The sequence below is a fragment of the Capra hircus genome, chromosome 21, assembly GCF_001704415.2.
Source record: "Capra hircus breed San Clemente chromosome 21, ASM170441v1, whole genome shotgun sequence".
NCBI classification, from domain to species: domain Eukaryota; kingdom Metazoa; phylum Chordata; class Mammalia; order Artiodactyla; family Bovidae; genus Capra; species Capra hircus.
Window position 1 is genome coordinate 48,717,264 of NC_030828.1, and position 18,437 is coordinate 48,735,700.

At 38.7% G+C, this 18,437-nt stretch overlaps 1 long non-coding RNA gene across 4 annotated transcripts in view; it reads left to right on the plus strand.

The window, feature by feature from the left end:
- LOC102188715 overlaps positions 48-18,437 on the plus strand; it is a 44,844-nt gene continuing 26,454 nt past the window's right edge. For 2 of the 4 annotated variants that reach the window (XR_310915.3, XR_001297036.2), the window contains exons 1-4: positions 48-510; positions 10,944-11,014; positions 12,759-12,887; positions 13,063-13,157. This is a non-coding gene — a long non-coding RNA (uncharacterized LOC102188715). The remainder of the gene's footprint in view (positions 511-10,943; positions 11,015-12,758; positions 12,888-13,062; positions 13,158-18,437) is intronic. The other 2 variants (XR_001297035.2, XR_001919940.1) reach the window with 1 other exon arrangement.

Here is an 18,437-nt window from a genome sequence, read left to right on the forward strand (position 1 = left end):
AGACGAGGCACGTGATTCCTGACGCACGTAGGCCGGTGGGGCGGGGCGGGAAGCGCTGGTGATCCCGGCAGATGGGCGCCCTCTCCCGTCTCTCAGAGACCGCTCAGTCCAGTCAAGTCTGCAAATCGGTTAACTTGGGGGCTCTGGCGGTCGAAGTGGCGTTAACTCGCGTTGGTGCGAGAGGTCGCGACGCTTTTCATTACACGACTGGGCTGAGGGCTCAGAGCCAGAGTGCTGGCTTGTGTCCTTCCTAGCCGTCCCGCCTGCCCCGAGTGTTGTGGAGAGTTTCTGAGTGTCTTTCCTAGCCGTCCCGCCTGCCCCGAGTGTTGTGGAGAGTATCTGAGAGAGAGCCCCTGAGAAGGGGAGCGGGCGCTTTCGCGGGCTCACACGGAGGGGCTGGGTAGGGAGAGGAGCCGCGCGGGCCGGGGCGGCGGAGAGGCCGGACCGAAGTCGTCAGTGGACACCGCCACGCCTCGGTCGGACCTCGAAGTGGACCTGCGCGCTCACCTGGTGTGTGGGGAAGGAATGAGGACAGCGCCACCCTTTGGATTTAGAGAGAGAGGAGAAAACAAGGCAAATGAGTTAGATCTGCTAGTTGATAATCGGCGTCTTCTCTGGGCTTCGAGGGAGGCTCCGCGTTCGCTGTTTTGAAGCCCTAGGTGTAAAGAAGCTGGTTGTTATGGTGAAGGTTTTCTTTAGCTTGGCTGCCCTCGCTTGAGAGAGGGATTTTCGAAAGAGTGTCCGTTAACTTCACCACATCTTGGAAAGTAGTAAACTGGTTGTACAGGGTAGTGAAGTCAGAAGGGAATAGGTAATTTTATGTAACAATTGAAGATTGCATTAGTGAGGCTGCCACTTCAGAGCCTTAACTATGATCTTGAAACAGCCTAGTTTTCTTGTAATTAACTTCACGAAACTGTTCTACAAAATGTTTTTAGCTCTTTGAGGGCAAAATTCTCCATTCGTGATGCTTTGATGCCTTTTGGTGTCTTGTTGCCTGTGATACTGAGTTGTTACCTCTGAGTTATGTGTTTTACTTTTGGTAGCAGTAAAAACAAAAAAAAACCAACAACAACAGAAATGCTTTCCTTCGTGGTAGAGCACGTCTCTGAACCTCTTGTCTGCAAGAGATTTTTCTATGTAATTCTTATAATGATTTTATGAATGAATTAATGAGCAGTAATGGAAACAGCAATGAATTAGGAAGTTGAGACTTGGACTTGAATTTTGTATTTTTTAAATTCATTGAAATATTTTGAAGTGGACCATGGGTATCTGAATCTGCCACTTGTAAGTACTTCAGTATGTATTTCTGAAAACAATACTATATAACAAAAATAGTGTTATCACACTTAAGATAACTTCTGTTATCTTCAAGTTTAGTTATCTCCCAAATATTCTTTATAACCATCTTGTCCAAACCAGGATCCAATTAAGGACCACACTTGTTTTTGTTGATATTTCAAAATCTCAATCTAGAGTAGTGACCCCTACTTTTTTTTTTAAATTTCTCTGATTAGCTAAGAGGAGGCATATTGTCCTGGAGAATCTCTTCCTTTCTGTGATTGTTTGAATACTTTCTCTTGGTGTTTAGCTTATTACTCTAGTACCTGAAGTTCTAATAAACCTGGACATTTAATGCTAACGGCTTGGTTAGGTTGGTGACGTGTCCATAAAACAAAGTAATCTGTGAGGTGTGATGTTTTCTGTAAATGTCCAACTTTCCCTTCAACCATTCACTTAATGGCCTTAATAATAATTGATAATTCTTGCCTGAATCATAATTTTATTATGGACTTCAAAATGATAATTTGTAATTTTTTCATTCCATCTACATTTATTATTTTGCATTCTTCCTCTCTATTGGAGAAGCTTTCTGTCATAAACTGGCAGCATTTCATTACCCTGAAATACAGCTTTTATTGGAAAGTCAGAAAAAATGCTTAGTTCTTTTTCTTTTATTACCAATTTTTAAAGTTACATAGCTTCAAAGAATGACAAATGAGTTTTTCTAGCTTTTTAAAATTTTTTCTGAACATCACATTCTTAGGATTTTTATGTTTTAAACATTCTTTTAGGTTCTCAAATTTTGATACTTCTAGAACTCCTCACAAAGAAATCTATGCAACTATTATTGTAATTTTAAACAGTTCCATGGCATTTTATTTTTTTGTAGGAGGCTGAGGCTGGATTTTGATCCTTTTTACTTTTGTCAGGATCTCGCTGGGTAACATTTAAACAAGTGTTTAACCCTTTGGGGCCTCACTTTCTTCATTTGTATAAGTTCTGGCAGGTTCCCTGCAGCTCTAATGTTCTCTGACTTTAAAAAAGAAAACATCCTATTTTATTGAGATATATTTTTCATCTATAATTCATGAATTTCATATATAATTCAATTCATACACCTTAATAATTTATTTTATCAAGTGGTACAACCAAGACTATAAATCGGTTTTAGAACATTTTCATCTCTAATAAGATTCCACATGCCCATTTACAGCTAATCCCCACTTCTACCTCCAGGCAACCATGAATGTACTTTCCGTTTCTGTAATTTGACTTTTCTGAACATTTGATATGAATGGACTCATACAGTGTATGATCTCTTATGTCTGTCTTTGACTTAGCATAATGTTTTTGATCTTGTGTCATTAATTCCTTTTATTATTGCTGAATAGAATTTCATTTATTTATGGTTTACTCATTTACCAGTTGATTAACATTATTTGTTTATTTATGGCCACTCTTAGTTCTGTGATAAGGGATTGAATCCCAGCACTGGTAGTGAAAGCACCAAATCCTAACCACTGGACCGCCAGGGAATTCTCTGGTGAACATTTAGGTTTCTAGTTTTTGGCTATTTTGAATACCATTTCTTTAAATACTCATTTGCACGTCTTTTGTGGACATATGGTCTTGATACCTACAAGTGAAAACGATAGGTTGTATGATAGTTCTATGTATAACTTTTGGAGAAACTTACAAGCTGTTGTTATAGTGACTGTATCATTTTCCAGTCCTAACAGCAATGTATGAGGATTCCCAGTCTCTGACCCTTTGATGATCTGGAGATATTCTCTGATTGATTTGAGAAGGATATTTTTCCTTATTCTTAGTGTTTTACTAGCCACAAACTACCCTCTCCTTGTTGTTGTTGTTTAGTCGCTAAGTTTTGTCTGACTGTTTTGCTTCCCCATAGCCTATAGCCCAGAAGACTCCTCTGTGTATGAGATTCCTCAGGCAAGAATACTCGAATGGGTTTTCCTCCAAGGTATCTTCTTGACCCAGGGATTAAAACTGCATCTTCTGCATTGGGAGGTGGATACAGGCCTTAGATAGCACTAATAATTAATCTTTAATTACTAGGGATAGTTCCTAAAGGAAATAAAAATACAGATAGTCTCCAAAGTAGGTGATTCTGCTTATGATTTTTTAATTTCACAATGATGTGAAACCGTGATTGTGCATTCAGTAGAAACCTAAGTTTGATTTTCTCCAGGCTTGTAATATATGGGTATGATACTCTCTCATGATGCTAGACAGTGGCAGTGAGCCACATATCCCAGTTGCACCACAATATTGAGGTAAACAACCAAATACTCTAAAAAAATTATGTTTTTCACTTTTAGAACAATGTACAATAAATCACATGCGATATTAAACACTTTATTATAAAATAGTCTTGTGTCAGATAATTAGCCAACTAAATGTAAGTGTTCTGAGCATGTTTAAGGTAGCCTAGGCTAAGCTGTGATATTTGGTAGGTTAGGTATATTAAATTGTTTTTGACTTATGGTATTTTCGATTTATGATGGATTTGTTGGAACAGAACCCCATTATAAGTCAAGAAGGACCTCTGCATCAATCTGCTATAAAAATGCTGCTTCTTAGTGTTGCTTTTGAATTTTTAGTTTCATTTAATATGAAAATCTTTTAATTTTCGTATTAAATGAACGATGGTAGGAATACTATTATTAATGACATTGAGCTAAGACATGAATTAATAAGATATGATCATGCTCAGTTATGATTAAAAAACAGTATATTTCAGGGACTTCCCTGGTAGTCCAGTGCAAGGGGTGCTGGTTAGGGAGCTAATATTTCACATGCCTTGTGTCCAAAAACCCAAAACATTAAATAAAAAGAAACAGTATTGTAACATGTTCAATAAAGACTGGTCCACATCTTTGAAAATGGTCCACATAAAAAATTCTTTAAGAGTACATTTCAATAATGTACAATTTGTTTATTTTATTAAGCCAGAATCTTTAATATTAATCCATTAAGCATGTTTTGAGTATGTATGTTCTTAACATGTTATATGACTTAGGTTGTTTCTCTTGACATTTACTATACTACATAAACTATAAATTATTTTGGGGAAACTATTTTTGAGAAAGTAACAAAATTGACTTCTTTAAAGGACAGAATGAAATCACATTTTGTGAAGTTTTAATGTCGGAATGTGTAATGTTGGATGTATAATTCAAAGTGTGGGAGGAAGTACTGACGTTATGAAGACCATAAGTACTCAGTAGTACTAAGCTTCTGGTTCCAAAAGTGGCATATTGTCACTATAGCAACTACCCATGCTTATTTGGATTTGAAACCCAGGCAACGAATAATGGATAAGAGTATAACATCAAGATGGATATATACCTTGGTGGGGTGATATGTGTGCCTGCTGATGGTCAAGTGTTTGTCCTGTTTCTCTTGTTAGGTTTATTACAATTGATTTTTTTGTAGAGATACCTTAATTCTTGTTAATGTATTTTTCCGGAGAAAAACATTCAATATTTTTATGTTCTTCCTTTTCTAACATGCTAAAGTTAATGCTTTTTCCAGTTTGGTTATTAGGTTATTAAATATATTTTTCATCTAGCTTCCTCTGCATTGCCAAACAGTAGTTATGAAAATATAACTTATACTGAATCATTTGGAATTTCAATACAGAAAAGACCTGTGACACAAATTTTATTTTAATTACATTATGAACAGATGTTCAAGGCTACCAGTAAACATGCAAGTTGCCTAAATTCAAACATTTTTTGAAATAATTTTTTTTTTTCTGAGCAGGGTATGAGTTTCAGACGCTGCTGGCTGGTAGAGATGATGTAACTTCCTTCCAGTTATCTATTAGCTGCATCCATAAGTTTACTTAGAGGCACAGGAGCCTCCTGGGAGATTAGAACAGAATTTGATTCTTTCTCTCCACCCTTGTCTGAGGAAGATTGGGATGGTCGTATTACAGGAAAAAAAAATGAAGAACTGAAGGACACTTTAGGGTATGAAAAGTCTGCACTGCTAAGCTGGATGCAGGACAAAGGACCGAGCCTTTTTTTTTTTTTTTCCTGTTAATAGTTGTACCATGTTGTTGATGTCAGAACTGATCTTAACCAAGCCAGTCACAAGTTGATTGTGTAAGTTTGTGAACTGGAAGATCTGTATCAGTGGACAGATTGATAGCTCATATCCTAAAGGCTCATATCCGCCTGCAATGCAGGAAACCCCAGTTTTATTCATGGGTTGGGAAGATTCCCCTGGGGAAGGGGTAGGCTATCCATTCCAGTGTTCTTGGGCTTCCCTAGTGGCTCAGATGGTAAAGAATACACCTGCAATGTGGGAGAACTGGGTTTGATCCCTGGGTGGAGAAGATTCCCTGGGAGGGCATGACGACCGACTCCAGTATTCTTGCCTGGGGAATCCCCATGGACAGAGGAGGTTGGTGGGCTGCTGCTGCTGCTGCTAAGTCACTTCAGTCGTGTCCGACTCTGTGCGACTCCATAGATGGCAGCCCACCAGGCTCCCCTGTTCCTGGGATTCTTCAGGCAAGGACACTGGAGTGCGTTGCCATTTCCTTCTCCAGTGCATGAGAGTGAAAAGTGAAAGTGAAGTCGCTCAGTCGTGTCCGACTCCCATGGACTGCAGCCCACCAGGCTCCTTAATCCTTGGAATTCTCCAGGCAAGAGTAGTGGAGTGGGGTGCCACCACCTGCGTGCGCTACTCTGTAGCAGAGTCTGACATGACTGAGTGACTAAGTACAGCACATGCTAATGGAGTCAGGAGCAACAGGGGAAGAATTGGGTTCTCAGCAACATAATAGGCAGTGCGGAGGACTGGCTTACCAAAGGATGCTTTTCCCATTGGGAAACTGGGCTCTGTGTTTTTAGGTTTACTAATTTTTCAGGAGAAACTAAAATTCTAACTTTTTAAAAGATGAAATGTCTTGATTTTCAGCTTTCACATTAAAAATATTCTGTAGGGCAAACATAACCAGATTCAAGCAAAACCAGAAATCTGGCAGGATGCCGGTCTATAACTTCTTAACCAAAGAACTTTTATATGTGTGGGCTGGAGTGACTTTGTGTTCTAAAAGCAGGGCCTGCTAGCTAATTCCTGTGTTTCAGTTCCACTCCTTGAACCATTTTATATATACGTATTTTCATTCATTCCTTTCAGAGTTTAAGGAAAGAAAAAGAGGTTTAACTTGAATGTCTTACTTTTATAGCATTACTATTTTCTTGCTTTTAATTCAAGAGATTGAATATTTCTATAGGTACCTTTTGTAATTAAAAACTGAATATTGCTATCTTTAATGCAAGTTGATAGAACCAATAGGTTCCTTGACTTCTAGTCAAGATCAGTAATTGACTGATTTTAATTATCTTGGTTCGAGTTGTACAGCTTATATTGTGTATGGGCAGTATCCCACAGTTACTGCAAGGATGCTGTCTCTAAGTAGTCATTTTAATTGGGTTCCTTTAGTTTCTTAACTAGTTTATGTAATGAGGGGAATTTTTTTTCTTTCATTTTCTTTTTTAGAGATACTTTAGAGAGTTTTGAGGCCATTCATATGCATACATTAGAACGCACCTGAGCCTCACCGGAACTAGATGGAGAACTAAAAACAGTAATTGATTGTTCCATGGAAGTGAAAGTCGCTCAGTCCTGTCCGACTCTTTGCGACCCCATGGACTATACAGTCCATGCAATTCTCCCGGCCAGAATACTGGAGTGGATAGCCTTTCCCTTCTCTAGGGGATCTTCCCAACCCAGGGAATCGAATTCAGGTCTCCCACATTGTGGGCAGATTCTTTACCAGCTGAGCCACAAGGGAAGCCCAGTTGTTCCACAGTCTCTCCTTTTCAGCAGGCGTCCTTTGCTCTTTGCTTTTGCATAGGGCCCAGCTGCTGGCCCTGACTAGTTCACATGGTCTTCTAGTTCAAGTATGTACTTTCACTTGCAAGTTTGTTCTTTGTCACCAGTTGAAATTCCTGTGAAGATCTCACTGGATTATTTTGGAAGATACGCCGCAAAAAAGTTGACCATATTCCTCTTGATTGGCTTGCTTTAAGGTGAAGTGTCCTGCCCTAGTCCAATTAGCTGAATTTAAGATGATATAGTAATGTGCGGAGTGCTTTAGACAGATGGATGTAGGGATTTGGGTGAAGAGAGGAAGGAACTTTGTTCAGAACAAGATGTGGGCCAGCATCTATCTGCTCATCTGCTCTATACCATGGCTCAGTAATAACCTTTGATCCAGAAACGCCTGGAACTCTATATTGAACAAAATTGTTCTGAGCTGTCAACAGATCTTTTAAATAGTTGTTGAAACGTGTTTGGACAGTCTTTTTGTCTTTCCTTACTGCTTGAATATCCATCAGACTTCCAGGTTATATTAGTTGAGTAGCTACGAGACTCTGCCATAAAGAAATACATTCTTAATGTTCAATTACGGCAAGATTTTCAACGTAATATCTAACCTTTGGAAAAATCTGTTAAGCCTTTTAAATGCTGAAAAGGCGAAATGAAGTAAATATTTTCATGTAGTAAACTTTAATTGAAGTGTTGCTTTGTTCTAGGATAAAGAAGTTTCACTTGATTTGCCAACTCTGATCAGTTTTGGAGGGTGAGGAGTACTGTATTGAGATGAATTTTGGAATTGGAGATTGTTCCTATGTGTTACTGGGCAGAGTGCCATGTTTGATTTGTGATGTTTGCCATGGTTGGAAAGAATTGTTGACCTGAATGACCTGTGTTTTATTTGTAGTTTGGGTTAATTATTGTTTAAATAATCTATTAGTGTTTGTTTTCTATCTTCCTGTTGTTGTACCTATATACTTTTTGGTGGGTAGTATTTATATCAGTTCTCTATGTTGTGAGTAACAGCAGATCACTTAAGTCTTAAGTTTTATAAGTAAATTTTTCCATATTAAGAATTTTTTATGGCAAAAGTGATGTTAAGTAAATTTCTAAATATTAAATTTATTAGCTCCTACCTGCATTCTCTAGCAATGTGAACTACTTCTGCACTTATACTGAATATAAAGGGGAGACTCATACTTGTGTACCACAATGAAAGTATAAGTTTCCTTTCACTTACACAGTTTTTTCCATGGTATTCAGTTTATATATAGGAATATTCTCTCATCTCTAAAATCTAGCCTTTAAGAGAGAAGTTTCTAGTAGAAATTCATTACTTTTTTTCTTAGAGTAATATGTGAACATGTCAACAAAAAAATGTAGTACAACAGTACTTTTGATGTAAAGCAACAGTTTCTATTCCTTGCCACTAGTTATTAGGCCTACCCCCATAAACAAACATTTGAACTAATTTATTGTTTGTTCTTCATTGAATTGTTATGCTTTTACCTACACTCCTTGGTTGATTAAACACCATCTATTTCCTCCACTTTATATAAAAGATGAAGATTTAGTTCAGTTACTTCCTTTTCCCTCCCCCAATTCCTACAAGTATTTGGTAGTTAATTGTAATTTTAATTTTTTTTCGTGTGTGTGTGTATTCGCACATACAGTTACATATATATTTATTGAGGTAACATTGACTTATAACATTATAATATGTTGTAATATTGGTTTATAATATGTGTACAATGTAATAATTGACAACTTTATGCACAGCAAAGTGCTCACTACCAAAAAGTCTAGTTTCCATCCATCACCATACACCCTCTTTATCCATTTTGTTTTCTCCCCACTCCCCTTTCCCTCTGGTAACCACCAATCTGTTCTCTGTATCCGTGTGTGTGTGTGTTCAGTTTATTTTTAAAAATATTCCACATGTGAGTGAAATCATATAGTATTTGTTTTTTTCTTTTTGGCTTGTTCTTTTGGCATAATACCTTCAGGTTCCCTCCATGTTGTACCAGATTGCAAAATTTAATCTTTGTTTAATGTCTTGGTTCTTATATTAATCACCTTTTACTGCGCAGTAGTCACAATCTTTGTGTGCAAGAGAGTGAATTGTGACAGATTAGGTAATTGTTCAGCAGATAATTACTTCTTGGCCAGAAGAACTTGGGAAGAAGACTGTACCAGTTCTGAGCCTAGGCCTTATGAGCTATTAAATGTTTCCACTTGCCACTCTGGGAGTTTCCAATCTTTGCATAATAAAACAGGTCCCAGGCATCTGCTGGCCACTGTAGAGCCCTAGATAGAAACACATGGGAAAGATGTCAACTTGATCTACAGCCTGAAACAGAACTGCCCCAATTGACTTAAATAATTTATTTCTCTAAGTGAGAAATATATGCTTATTTTTGTATGTTACTGATAATTTGTATTTGCTTATTTTTCTTGAAAAGGATGATTAATTTAAAAATGGATACCTCAGATGGGGTGCACGTATAACAGAAACTTCAATTACATACCATTGGCTTTGAAACTGGTTGGTGGTTAGTTAGCAAGGAAACCACTACAGGAGGCTGGGAAAATGGTGAATTGTGTTATGTAGTCGCAAAACTTTGGGTAAAACTGTTGTCTGTGATATCATGGAAGGCAGTTTAACTAATGAAGTTGCAGTTTTGGACAAGGAAATTTGTTGGCTGAAAGTTGAAAGCATGTGCTAGTTGCTATTGGCCACACAGGGTAAGGTACTACAAGAAAAATTTAATCTACCACATCTGACCTCTTGGTGATAATCATTCATGTCCCTCCCATTCCAGTGACCTAGTTCTTTGTCTTAATATGCATGTGTGATGGAACATGCCAGCTGTCAGGCTTTCCTTTAGTGTGGGTGGATAGAAAGCCGACTGTTAGGCTGCTGATATTCCACATGCCACAAAGAGGAAGGCCTGCCTCTGGGTCACTAAAACCGAAGCTTAATTTTTCTGTTGATGTTTTCCCGTTCCCTCCTTTTCTTATTTCCTTTTTTAAAAAGGGGCTATCGTTAGTAAGGATGCTATTTGCCAAAACCAGTAAACCTGAAAATTCAATGGCTTAACAAAAAAGCATTTTAGTTTTTTGTTTCTTTAGTCATCCAATGAGGGTCTTCTCAGCAGGCAACTTTCCTTCCTGTGATTTGGTGTACTGAATTTTTTTTGTGATTCTGCTATCCTTAAAATTCCTTGTGGTTGTCTGTCTCCCTCTAAAGGAAGGGAAGGAGAGAATAGAGAAGACACTTCATTGCCTGGCAGGGAAATGACCCATTACTTCTGTTTTATTCCATTGGTTAAAACTAATCATATGGTAGTACCTAGATACAAGAGGGGTCTGAGAAGGGGTGGGTGGTTTGGCTAAGCAGTTCCTTCTTAGAGACAAGTCTCTCTTATAGAAGGAGGTGTGTTAATATAGGTTGATAGTTGAACATCTTTGCCACAAAGGAGAGTTATCCTCTTGTAATTTTTGGTTAGGGATAAATATTAGGCTTCCATGTATGCTTTGTGGGTAGAGGTGGAAGAGGAAGGTAGATGTGGAGTATTTGACTAGGTGCAGTTTTTCTGTATTCAGGTCTTCTGGTTGTCTGTCCTTAGCTACTCCCTTCTTTAATGACCCTTTGAGACAGCTCCTTGGGTATCCCTGAGCCTAGAATCCCTCTGGGGTTCCAGGGGGCAGGTCAGCTTTCATCTCAGTTGCAGCTTCCTCCTATTGTAGTCTATTCTGTTTAATTTGTTAATGCACTCCTGTTTGTTTTTGTCTTTCAGAAATTCATTGAAATCTCTTGCTGGCCAATGATCAACTCTTTCCAAGCTGAGTGTTCTTTACTGTTATACAGGTGAAGTATCTGCACAGTGTCTTTTGTTTTAACTTTTAGAAGTCAGGTGTAGTAAATATGGAATATTTTCAATTAGTACCTCTAACAGAATTTCAAGTATTTTTTAACACCTGCTACTTAATGAAGATGCTTTACATCCATCATCTACTGAGCACTTTTCCAGGCTCTGGAGGACATGAAGAAAGGTATAATATATAACACTGTAAGTGTAACGTTCCTCCTCAGCCTGTCCACTCCCAGCTTGCTTTTTCAAAGACACTGATTCTATCATGGTACTTCTTTAGAAATAGTTGGGGCTTTTTCCTCACTTATCTTTCCCTCTGTAAGCCTTACCTGGCTCTTAGTTCCCTCTCTCACAGTACATGCCCCTCAAGTAAGAGCTATTCAGTTCATTGTGTCAGTAACATGCCATGTCATTTCTCACATCTGTGCCTTTGTACATACATGTAGTGTCTACTTTCCAGAGTTACTGTCCCTTTCATATCTGAGTCCTGCTTAAACAAATGCTGAATTCAAGTTTCAGTTTTTTTCAAATAAATGAGTATTCATTAATTTAAACCCTGAGTTGTTTAGACACATGCTGTTCAAAGTGCATTCTGTAAATTCTTTTCCCATTTAGGTTATTGCAAAATATTGAGCAGAATAACCGAATCACCTTGCTAAACACCTGCAACTAACACAACATTGTTAATCAACTATGCTCCAATACGAAGTAAAAATTTAAAAACAAAATGAAAAAACCCAAAGTGCAGTCTGCAGACTGATAGCAGTGTGTGAACTATTACTGCTGTGCTGAAATATAAGTACAGAAATTAAGAATAAGCTTTAGAAACTTTTACAGGAATTTGACAGGGAAATTATATGCCTGTCAAATTTATAATAAAATTTGGTTTCTATTTTACAGGTTTAAAAAAATTCTGGTAATTCATTTAAATTTCATTTTATAAAAGGCTCGGTCCACAAAGGATTAGAAAATTAAAAAAATGGCATTTTACCACAGGTAGTTCAAGAAGCATTTATTGGGGCTTCATTAGTGGCTCAGTGGTAAAGAATCCACCTGCCAGTGTAGGAGACTGTTTCAGTCCCTGGTCCTGGGAGATCAGACGTGTGGCAGAGCAGCTAAGCCCATGAGTCACAACTATTGAGCCTTATGCCGCCATTGCTGCCGCCTGTGCCTAGAGCCTATGCTAGTGCACTGCAACTGGAGAGTAGCCCCATTTGCCACAAGTAGAGAAAAAAAAAGAAGCACTTATTTATTTTAGGCGTCTTGTGGGATCTTAGTTTCCCCACCAGGGACTGAACCCAGGTCATGGCTGTGAAAGTGCTGTGGGCCGCCAGGGAATTTCCAAGAAGCACTAATTTAGACTGCAAAGATTATGAGTATTTAGCAATGAAGAGATTAGAAGAGGATTTCACAAAGGAGATGAGATCTCTCTTTGAAAGGTGACTGGGATCAGATGGTTGTAAAGCACTGTGGCATTTCCAGCAGGAATAACGGGGTTTTAGATTTTAAATGAAGGAGGGTTGTGCTATTAATGATATGATCTGTGGTGACAAAGGAGAAAAGAGTCCTAGCAGAGTATATGAGACTAGTTTATAGTTTTAATCACACAGAATCCTAAGGTGGTAAGTTTGGAACTCACAGCTTCAGTAAGGGAATTTGTATTTATTCTTTAGGTGGAAATTGCTGCATCTGAAGAGAAGCCTTAGCATCTTACTTGACTCTGCTCTGATTATATTTCAGGACTATCATGAAGATGCATTGAAAGTTACACAGCACTGGAGGAGTGTGATATCCCTTTCAGTTGGTAATCTTCCTGTCATGAAAGTTGCTTGCCAGCTTTACTTTTGAATGAACACAGTAAACACTAAGGTGAAAATATTAATGAAAAAATCTACTCTCCATACTATGTATATTTCCCTATATGTTCTGAACCTGCTTATAGCCACCTACCACAGTAGTCTGTAGTTTCTGTTTGCCAAACTATTAAAAGTCTTAGTTAAAATCCTATATTTTTTCTACTGTTCTACCTTGACTTTCCCTTCAGCTCTTGCTTCTCAGGATTGAGATATGGAAAGATCCTTCTGTCCTTTACCACACAGTTCCTTTGTCAAGAATTCCAGATGTCCTCCAAGTTTGCAAGTATGTATTTGACTTAATTCCTTAATTTCAACACTGACTGTTTCATTTTATTATATTTCATATAATAAAAGCTGTTTCATTTACTTTTGTGATTAGGGTTGACTCTTAAAGCTTTTATTTATTTTTTACTTGAAATATAGTTGACATACAATACTATCTTAGTTTTAAGTGAAAACAGTGATTTGACATTCATATACATTATGGGCTTCCCCAGTGGCTCACATGGTAAAGAATCTGCCTGCAATGCAAGAGACACAGGTTTGATCCCTGGGTAGGAAAGATCCCCTGGAGAAGGAAATGTCAACCCACTCCAGCATTCTTGCCTGGAAAATTCCAAGGACAGAGTAGCCTGGCAGGCTACAGTCCTTGGGGTCGTAAAGAGTTAGACATGACTGAGCGACTAACACACACATACATTATGAATTGATTACAACTGTAAGTTTTTTAACCAAATGTCACCATACATATTTATGACAGTATTATCAACTGTGTTGCTTGTGATGAACATTATGTCTTGGTTACTCATTTGTCTGATAGCTGGAGGTTCTTACTTCTGAATCCCCTTCACCTATTTTACCCAACCCCCACCCACCTCCCCCTGGTGTCCACCAGTTTGTCATCTGTTTCTCTGACTCTGTTTCTCTTTTGTTTTCCTTTGTCTTGTTTGTAGAGTCCATATATAAGTGAAATTGCATGGTATTTATGATTTCTCTGACTTATTTCACTTAGCATAATACTCTCTAAATCCATCCTTCTTGTGGAGGTTTGTCTTCCCAGTTCTAGTGCCCCAAGCTAGGGAGCCTGACAAGGGGCTCAGATGCCTTACTCTCCAGGGTTAGTGTCTGCAGTTGTGATACCCCTCCTAGTTGGGGGTTGCTGCACTAGGATGTGGGTTCTGTGCCCCTCCTACCCATTTTATTTTATATCTTTAATTGTAGAAAATGTATTCTGCTAGTCTTTAAGTCATTTTCAGAGATAGTTATTCTATATGTAGTTCTATGTGTGGGTCCATTGGAGAAGATGAGCTTGGGATCTTCCTACTCTGTCCACCATCTTGATCTTCTAGATCCAATCTGATAAAAATTATTTTCAATTTAAAAAACTTGTTTTATCTTCTTCTCTATTTTCCTTTGTCAGTTTTATCTTGGATCACAGCTTTTCTTCCTTGTTACTGAATTACAGTGATAGGAATTCAGAGACATGGGATTAAAAAGAATATTGATATAATCATTGCTTCTGGAAAATTAGCATTTAGCTTATAGTACATATATGAGCTGAATTTTTTTTTTTTTTGGTAGTAAAAGATACATAACAAATTCAGACTTTAATTGAAGAAAGTGGGGAAAACCATGAGACCATTCAGGTATGACCTAAATCAAATCCTTTATGATTATACTGTGGAAGTGAGAAATAGATTTAAGGGACTAGATCTGATACACAGAGTGCCTGATGAACTATGGAAGGAGGTTTGTGACATTGTACAGGAGACAGGGAACAAGACCATCCCTAAGAAAAAGATATGCAAAAAAGCAAAATGGCTGTCTGAGGAGGCCTTACAAATAGCTGTGAAAAGAAGAGAAGGAAAAAGCAAAGGTGAAAAGGAAAGATATACCCATTTCAATGCAGAGTTCCAAAGAATAGCAAGGAGAGAGAAAAAAGCCTTCCACAGCGATCAATGCAAAGAAATAGAGGAAAACAGTAGAATGGAAGAGACGAGAGATCTCTTCAAGAAAACTAGAGATACCAAGGGAACATTTCATGGAAAGATGGGCTCGATAAATGGTATGACCTAACAGAAACAGAAGATATTAAGAAGAGGTGGCAAGAATACACAGAAGAACTGTACAAAAAAGATCTTCATGACCCAGATAATCAGGATGGTGTGATCCCTCACCTAGAGCCAGACACCCTGGAATGTGAAGTCAAGTGGGCCTTAGGAAGCATCACTACCAACAAAGCTGGTGGAAGTGATGGAATTCCAGTGGAGCTATTTCAAATCCTGAAGGATGATGCTGTGAAAGTGCTTCACTCAATATGCCAGCAAATTTGGAAAACTCAGCAGTGGCCACAGGACTGGAAAAGGTCAGTTTTCATTCCAATCCCAAAGAAAGTCAATGCCAAAGAATGCTCAAGCTACTGCACAATTGCACTCATCTCACATACTGGCAAAGTAATACTCAAAATTCTCCAAGCCAGGCTTCAGCAATACATGAACCATGAACTTCCAGATGTTCAAGCTGGTTTTGGAAAGGCAAAGGAACCAGAGATCAAATTGCCAACATCCGCTGGATCATTGAAAAAGCAAGAAAGTTACAGGAAAACATCTATTTCTGCTTCATTGACTATGCCAAAGCCTTTGACTGTGTGGATCACAATAAACTGTGGAAAATTCTGAAAGAGATGGGAATACCAGACCACCTAACCTGCCTCCTGATAAACTTGTATACAGGTCAGGAAGCAACAGTTAGAACTGGACATGGAACAACAGACTGGTTCCAAATAGGAAAAGGAGCACGTCAAGGCTGTATATTGTCACCCTGCTTATTTAACTTCTATGCAGAGTACATCATGAGAAACACTGGGCTGGAAGAAGCACATGCTGGAATCAAGATTGCCCGGAGAAATATCAATAACCTCAGACATGCAGAGGACACCAGCCTTATGGCAGAAAGTGAAGAGGAACTCAAAAGCCTCTTGATGAAAGTGAAAGAGGAGAGCGAAAAAGTTGGCTTAAAGCTCAACATTCAGAAAACGAAGATCATGGCATCCAATCCCATCACTTCATGGGAAATAGATGGGGAAACAGTGGAGACAGTGTCAGACTTTATTTTTGGGGGCTCCAAATCACTGCAGATGGTGATTGCAGTCATGAAATGAAAAGACGCTTACTCCTTGAAAGGAAAGTTATGACCAACTCTGACAGCATATTAAAAAGCAGAGACATTACTCTGTCAACAAAGGTCCGTCTAGTCAAGGCTATGGTTTTCCAGTAGTCATGTGTGGATGTGAGAGTTGGACTATAAAGAAAGCTAAGCGCCAAAGTATTGATGCTTTTGAACTGTGGTGTTGGAGAAGACTCTTGAGAGTCCCTTGGACTACAAGGAGATCCAGACAATCCATCCTAAAGGAGATCAGTCCTGGGTGTTCTTTGGAAGGACTGAAACCCCAATACTTTGGCCACCTGATGTGAAGAGCTGACTCATTGGAAAAGACCGTGATACTGGGAAAGATTGAAGGCAGGAGAAGTGGATGACAGAGGATGAGATGGTTGGATGGCATCACTGACTCAATGGACATGAGTTTGGGTAAACTCCGGGAATTTGTGATGGATAGGGAGGCCTGGTGTGCTGCGGTTTATGGGGTCACAGAGAGTCGGACACAACTGGGCCACTAAACTGAACTGAACTGATACATAAAAATTTATCATTAAGCATACAGTTTAGTGGCCTTAAATATATCCACATTGTTGTGTTGTTGTTCATTCATCTCAGAACTTTTTCATTTTTCTAAACTAAAACTCTGTACCCATTAAAAAATTCCATATTTTCCCTCACTACCTTAAACTAATTATTTTAACTTTACCTATTTTTGCATGTGTTTACTTGTTTTGCTTGCTATTATTATAAATGAATATATATTGAATACTACATATATGTATGGAACTGGCCAGATCATGGTGAAATTACATTTATAAAGAAGGCTAAGCAATTTGCCATTAGGTGGTTTCCTGGGTGACAGAGACTTGTATCATATTCTTTATCTTACATCTACACTCTAGTCCGTGAAATGTGAAGAAGTACATAAGCTATTTTTTATTTCAGAGTTTACCAGCAAAATGCCTAATTTTACTAGTCTGACAATTCTAAGCCAACATTGAACTGAAATATTGCTTTGATTTCATCTGATATCTTGAGTACTTGAATGAACATATTTTCAAAATTGCTAAATGCAAAATGAATGGTAGCTTGATTATTTTTTTAAAGGCTGGAGAAATTTATATATATATATATACACACATATATATCAGTTCAGTTCAGTTCAGTCGCTCAGTCGTGTCCAACTCTTTGCGACCCCATGAATCGCAGCACGCCAGGCCTCCCTGTCCATCACCATCTCCCGGAGTTCACTCAGAATCACGTCCATCAGTCTGTGATGCCATCCAGCCATCTCATCCTCAGTTGCCCCCTTCTCCTCTTGCCCCCAGTCCCTCCCAGCATCAGAGTCCTTTCCAATGAGTCAACTCTTTGCATGAGGTGGCCAAAGTACTGGAGCTTCAGCTTCAGTATCATTCCTTCCAAAGAAATCCCAGGGTTGATCTCCTTCAGAATGGACTGGTTGGATCTCCTTGCAGTCCAAGGGACTCTCAAGAGTCTTCTCCAACACCACAGTTCAAAAGCATCAATTCTTCGGCACTCAGCCTTCTTCACAGTCCAACTCTGACATCCATACATGACCACAGGAAAAACCATAGCCTTGACTAGACGGACCTTAGTCGGCAAAGTAATGTCTCTGCTTTTGAATATGCTATCTAGGTTGGTCATAACTTTTCTTCCAAGGAGTAAGCGTCTTTTAATTTCATGGCTGCAGTCACCATCTGCAGTGATTTTGGAGCCCCCAAAAATAAAGTCTGACACTGTCTCCACTGTTTCCCCGTCTATTTCCCATGAAGTGATGGGATCGGATGCCATGATCTTCGTTTTCTGAATGTTGAGCTTTAAGCCAACTTTTTCGCTCTCCTCTTTCACTTTCATCAAGAGGCTTTTTAGTTCCTCTTCACTTTCTGCCATAAGGCTGGTGTCATCTGCATATCTGAGGTTATTGATATTTCTCCTGGCAATCTTGATTCCAGCTTGTGTTTCTTCCAGTCCAGCGTTTCTCATGATGTACTCTGCATAGAAGTTAAATAAGCAGGGTGACAATATACAGCCTTGACGTGCTCCTTTTCCTATTTGGAACCAGTCTGTTGTTCCATGTCCAGTTCTAACTGTTGCTTCCTGACCTGCATACAGATTTCTCAAGAGGGAGGTTAGGTGGTCTGGTATTCCCATCTCTTTCAGAATTTTCCACAGTTTATTGTGATCCACACAGTCAAAGGCTTTGGCATAGTCAATAAAGCAGAAATAGATGTTTTTCTGGAACTCTCTTGTTTTTTCCATGATCCAGCAGATGTTGGCAATTTGATCTCTGGTTCCTCTGCCTTTTCTAAAACCAGCTTGAACATCAGGGAGTTCATGGTTCATGTATTGCTGAAGCCTGGCTTGGAGAATTTTGAGCATTACT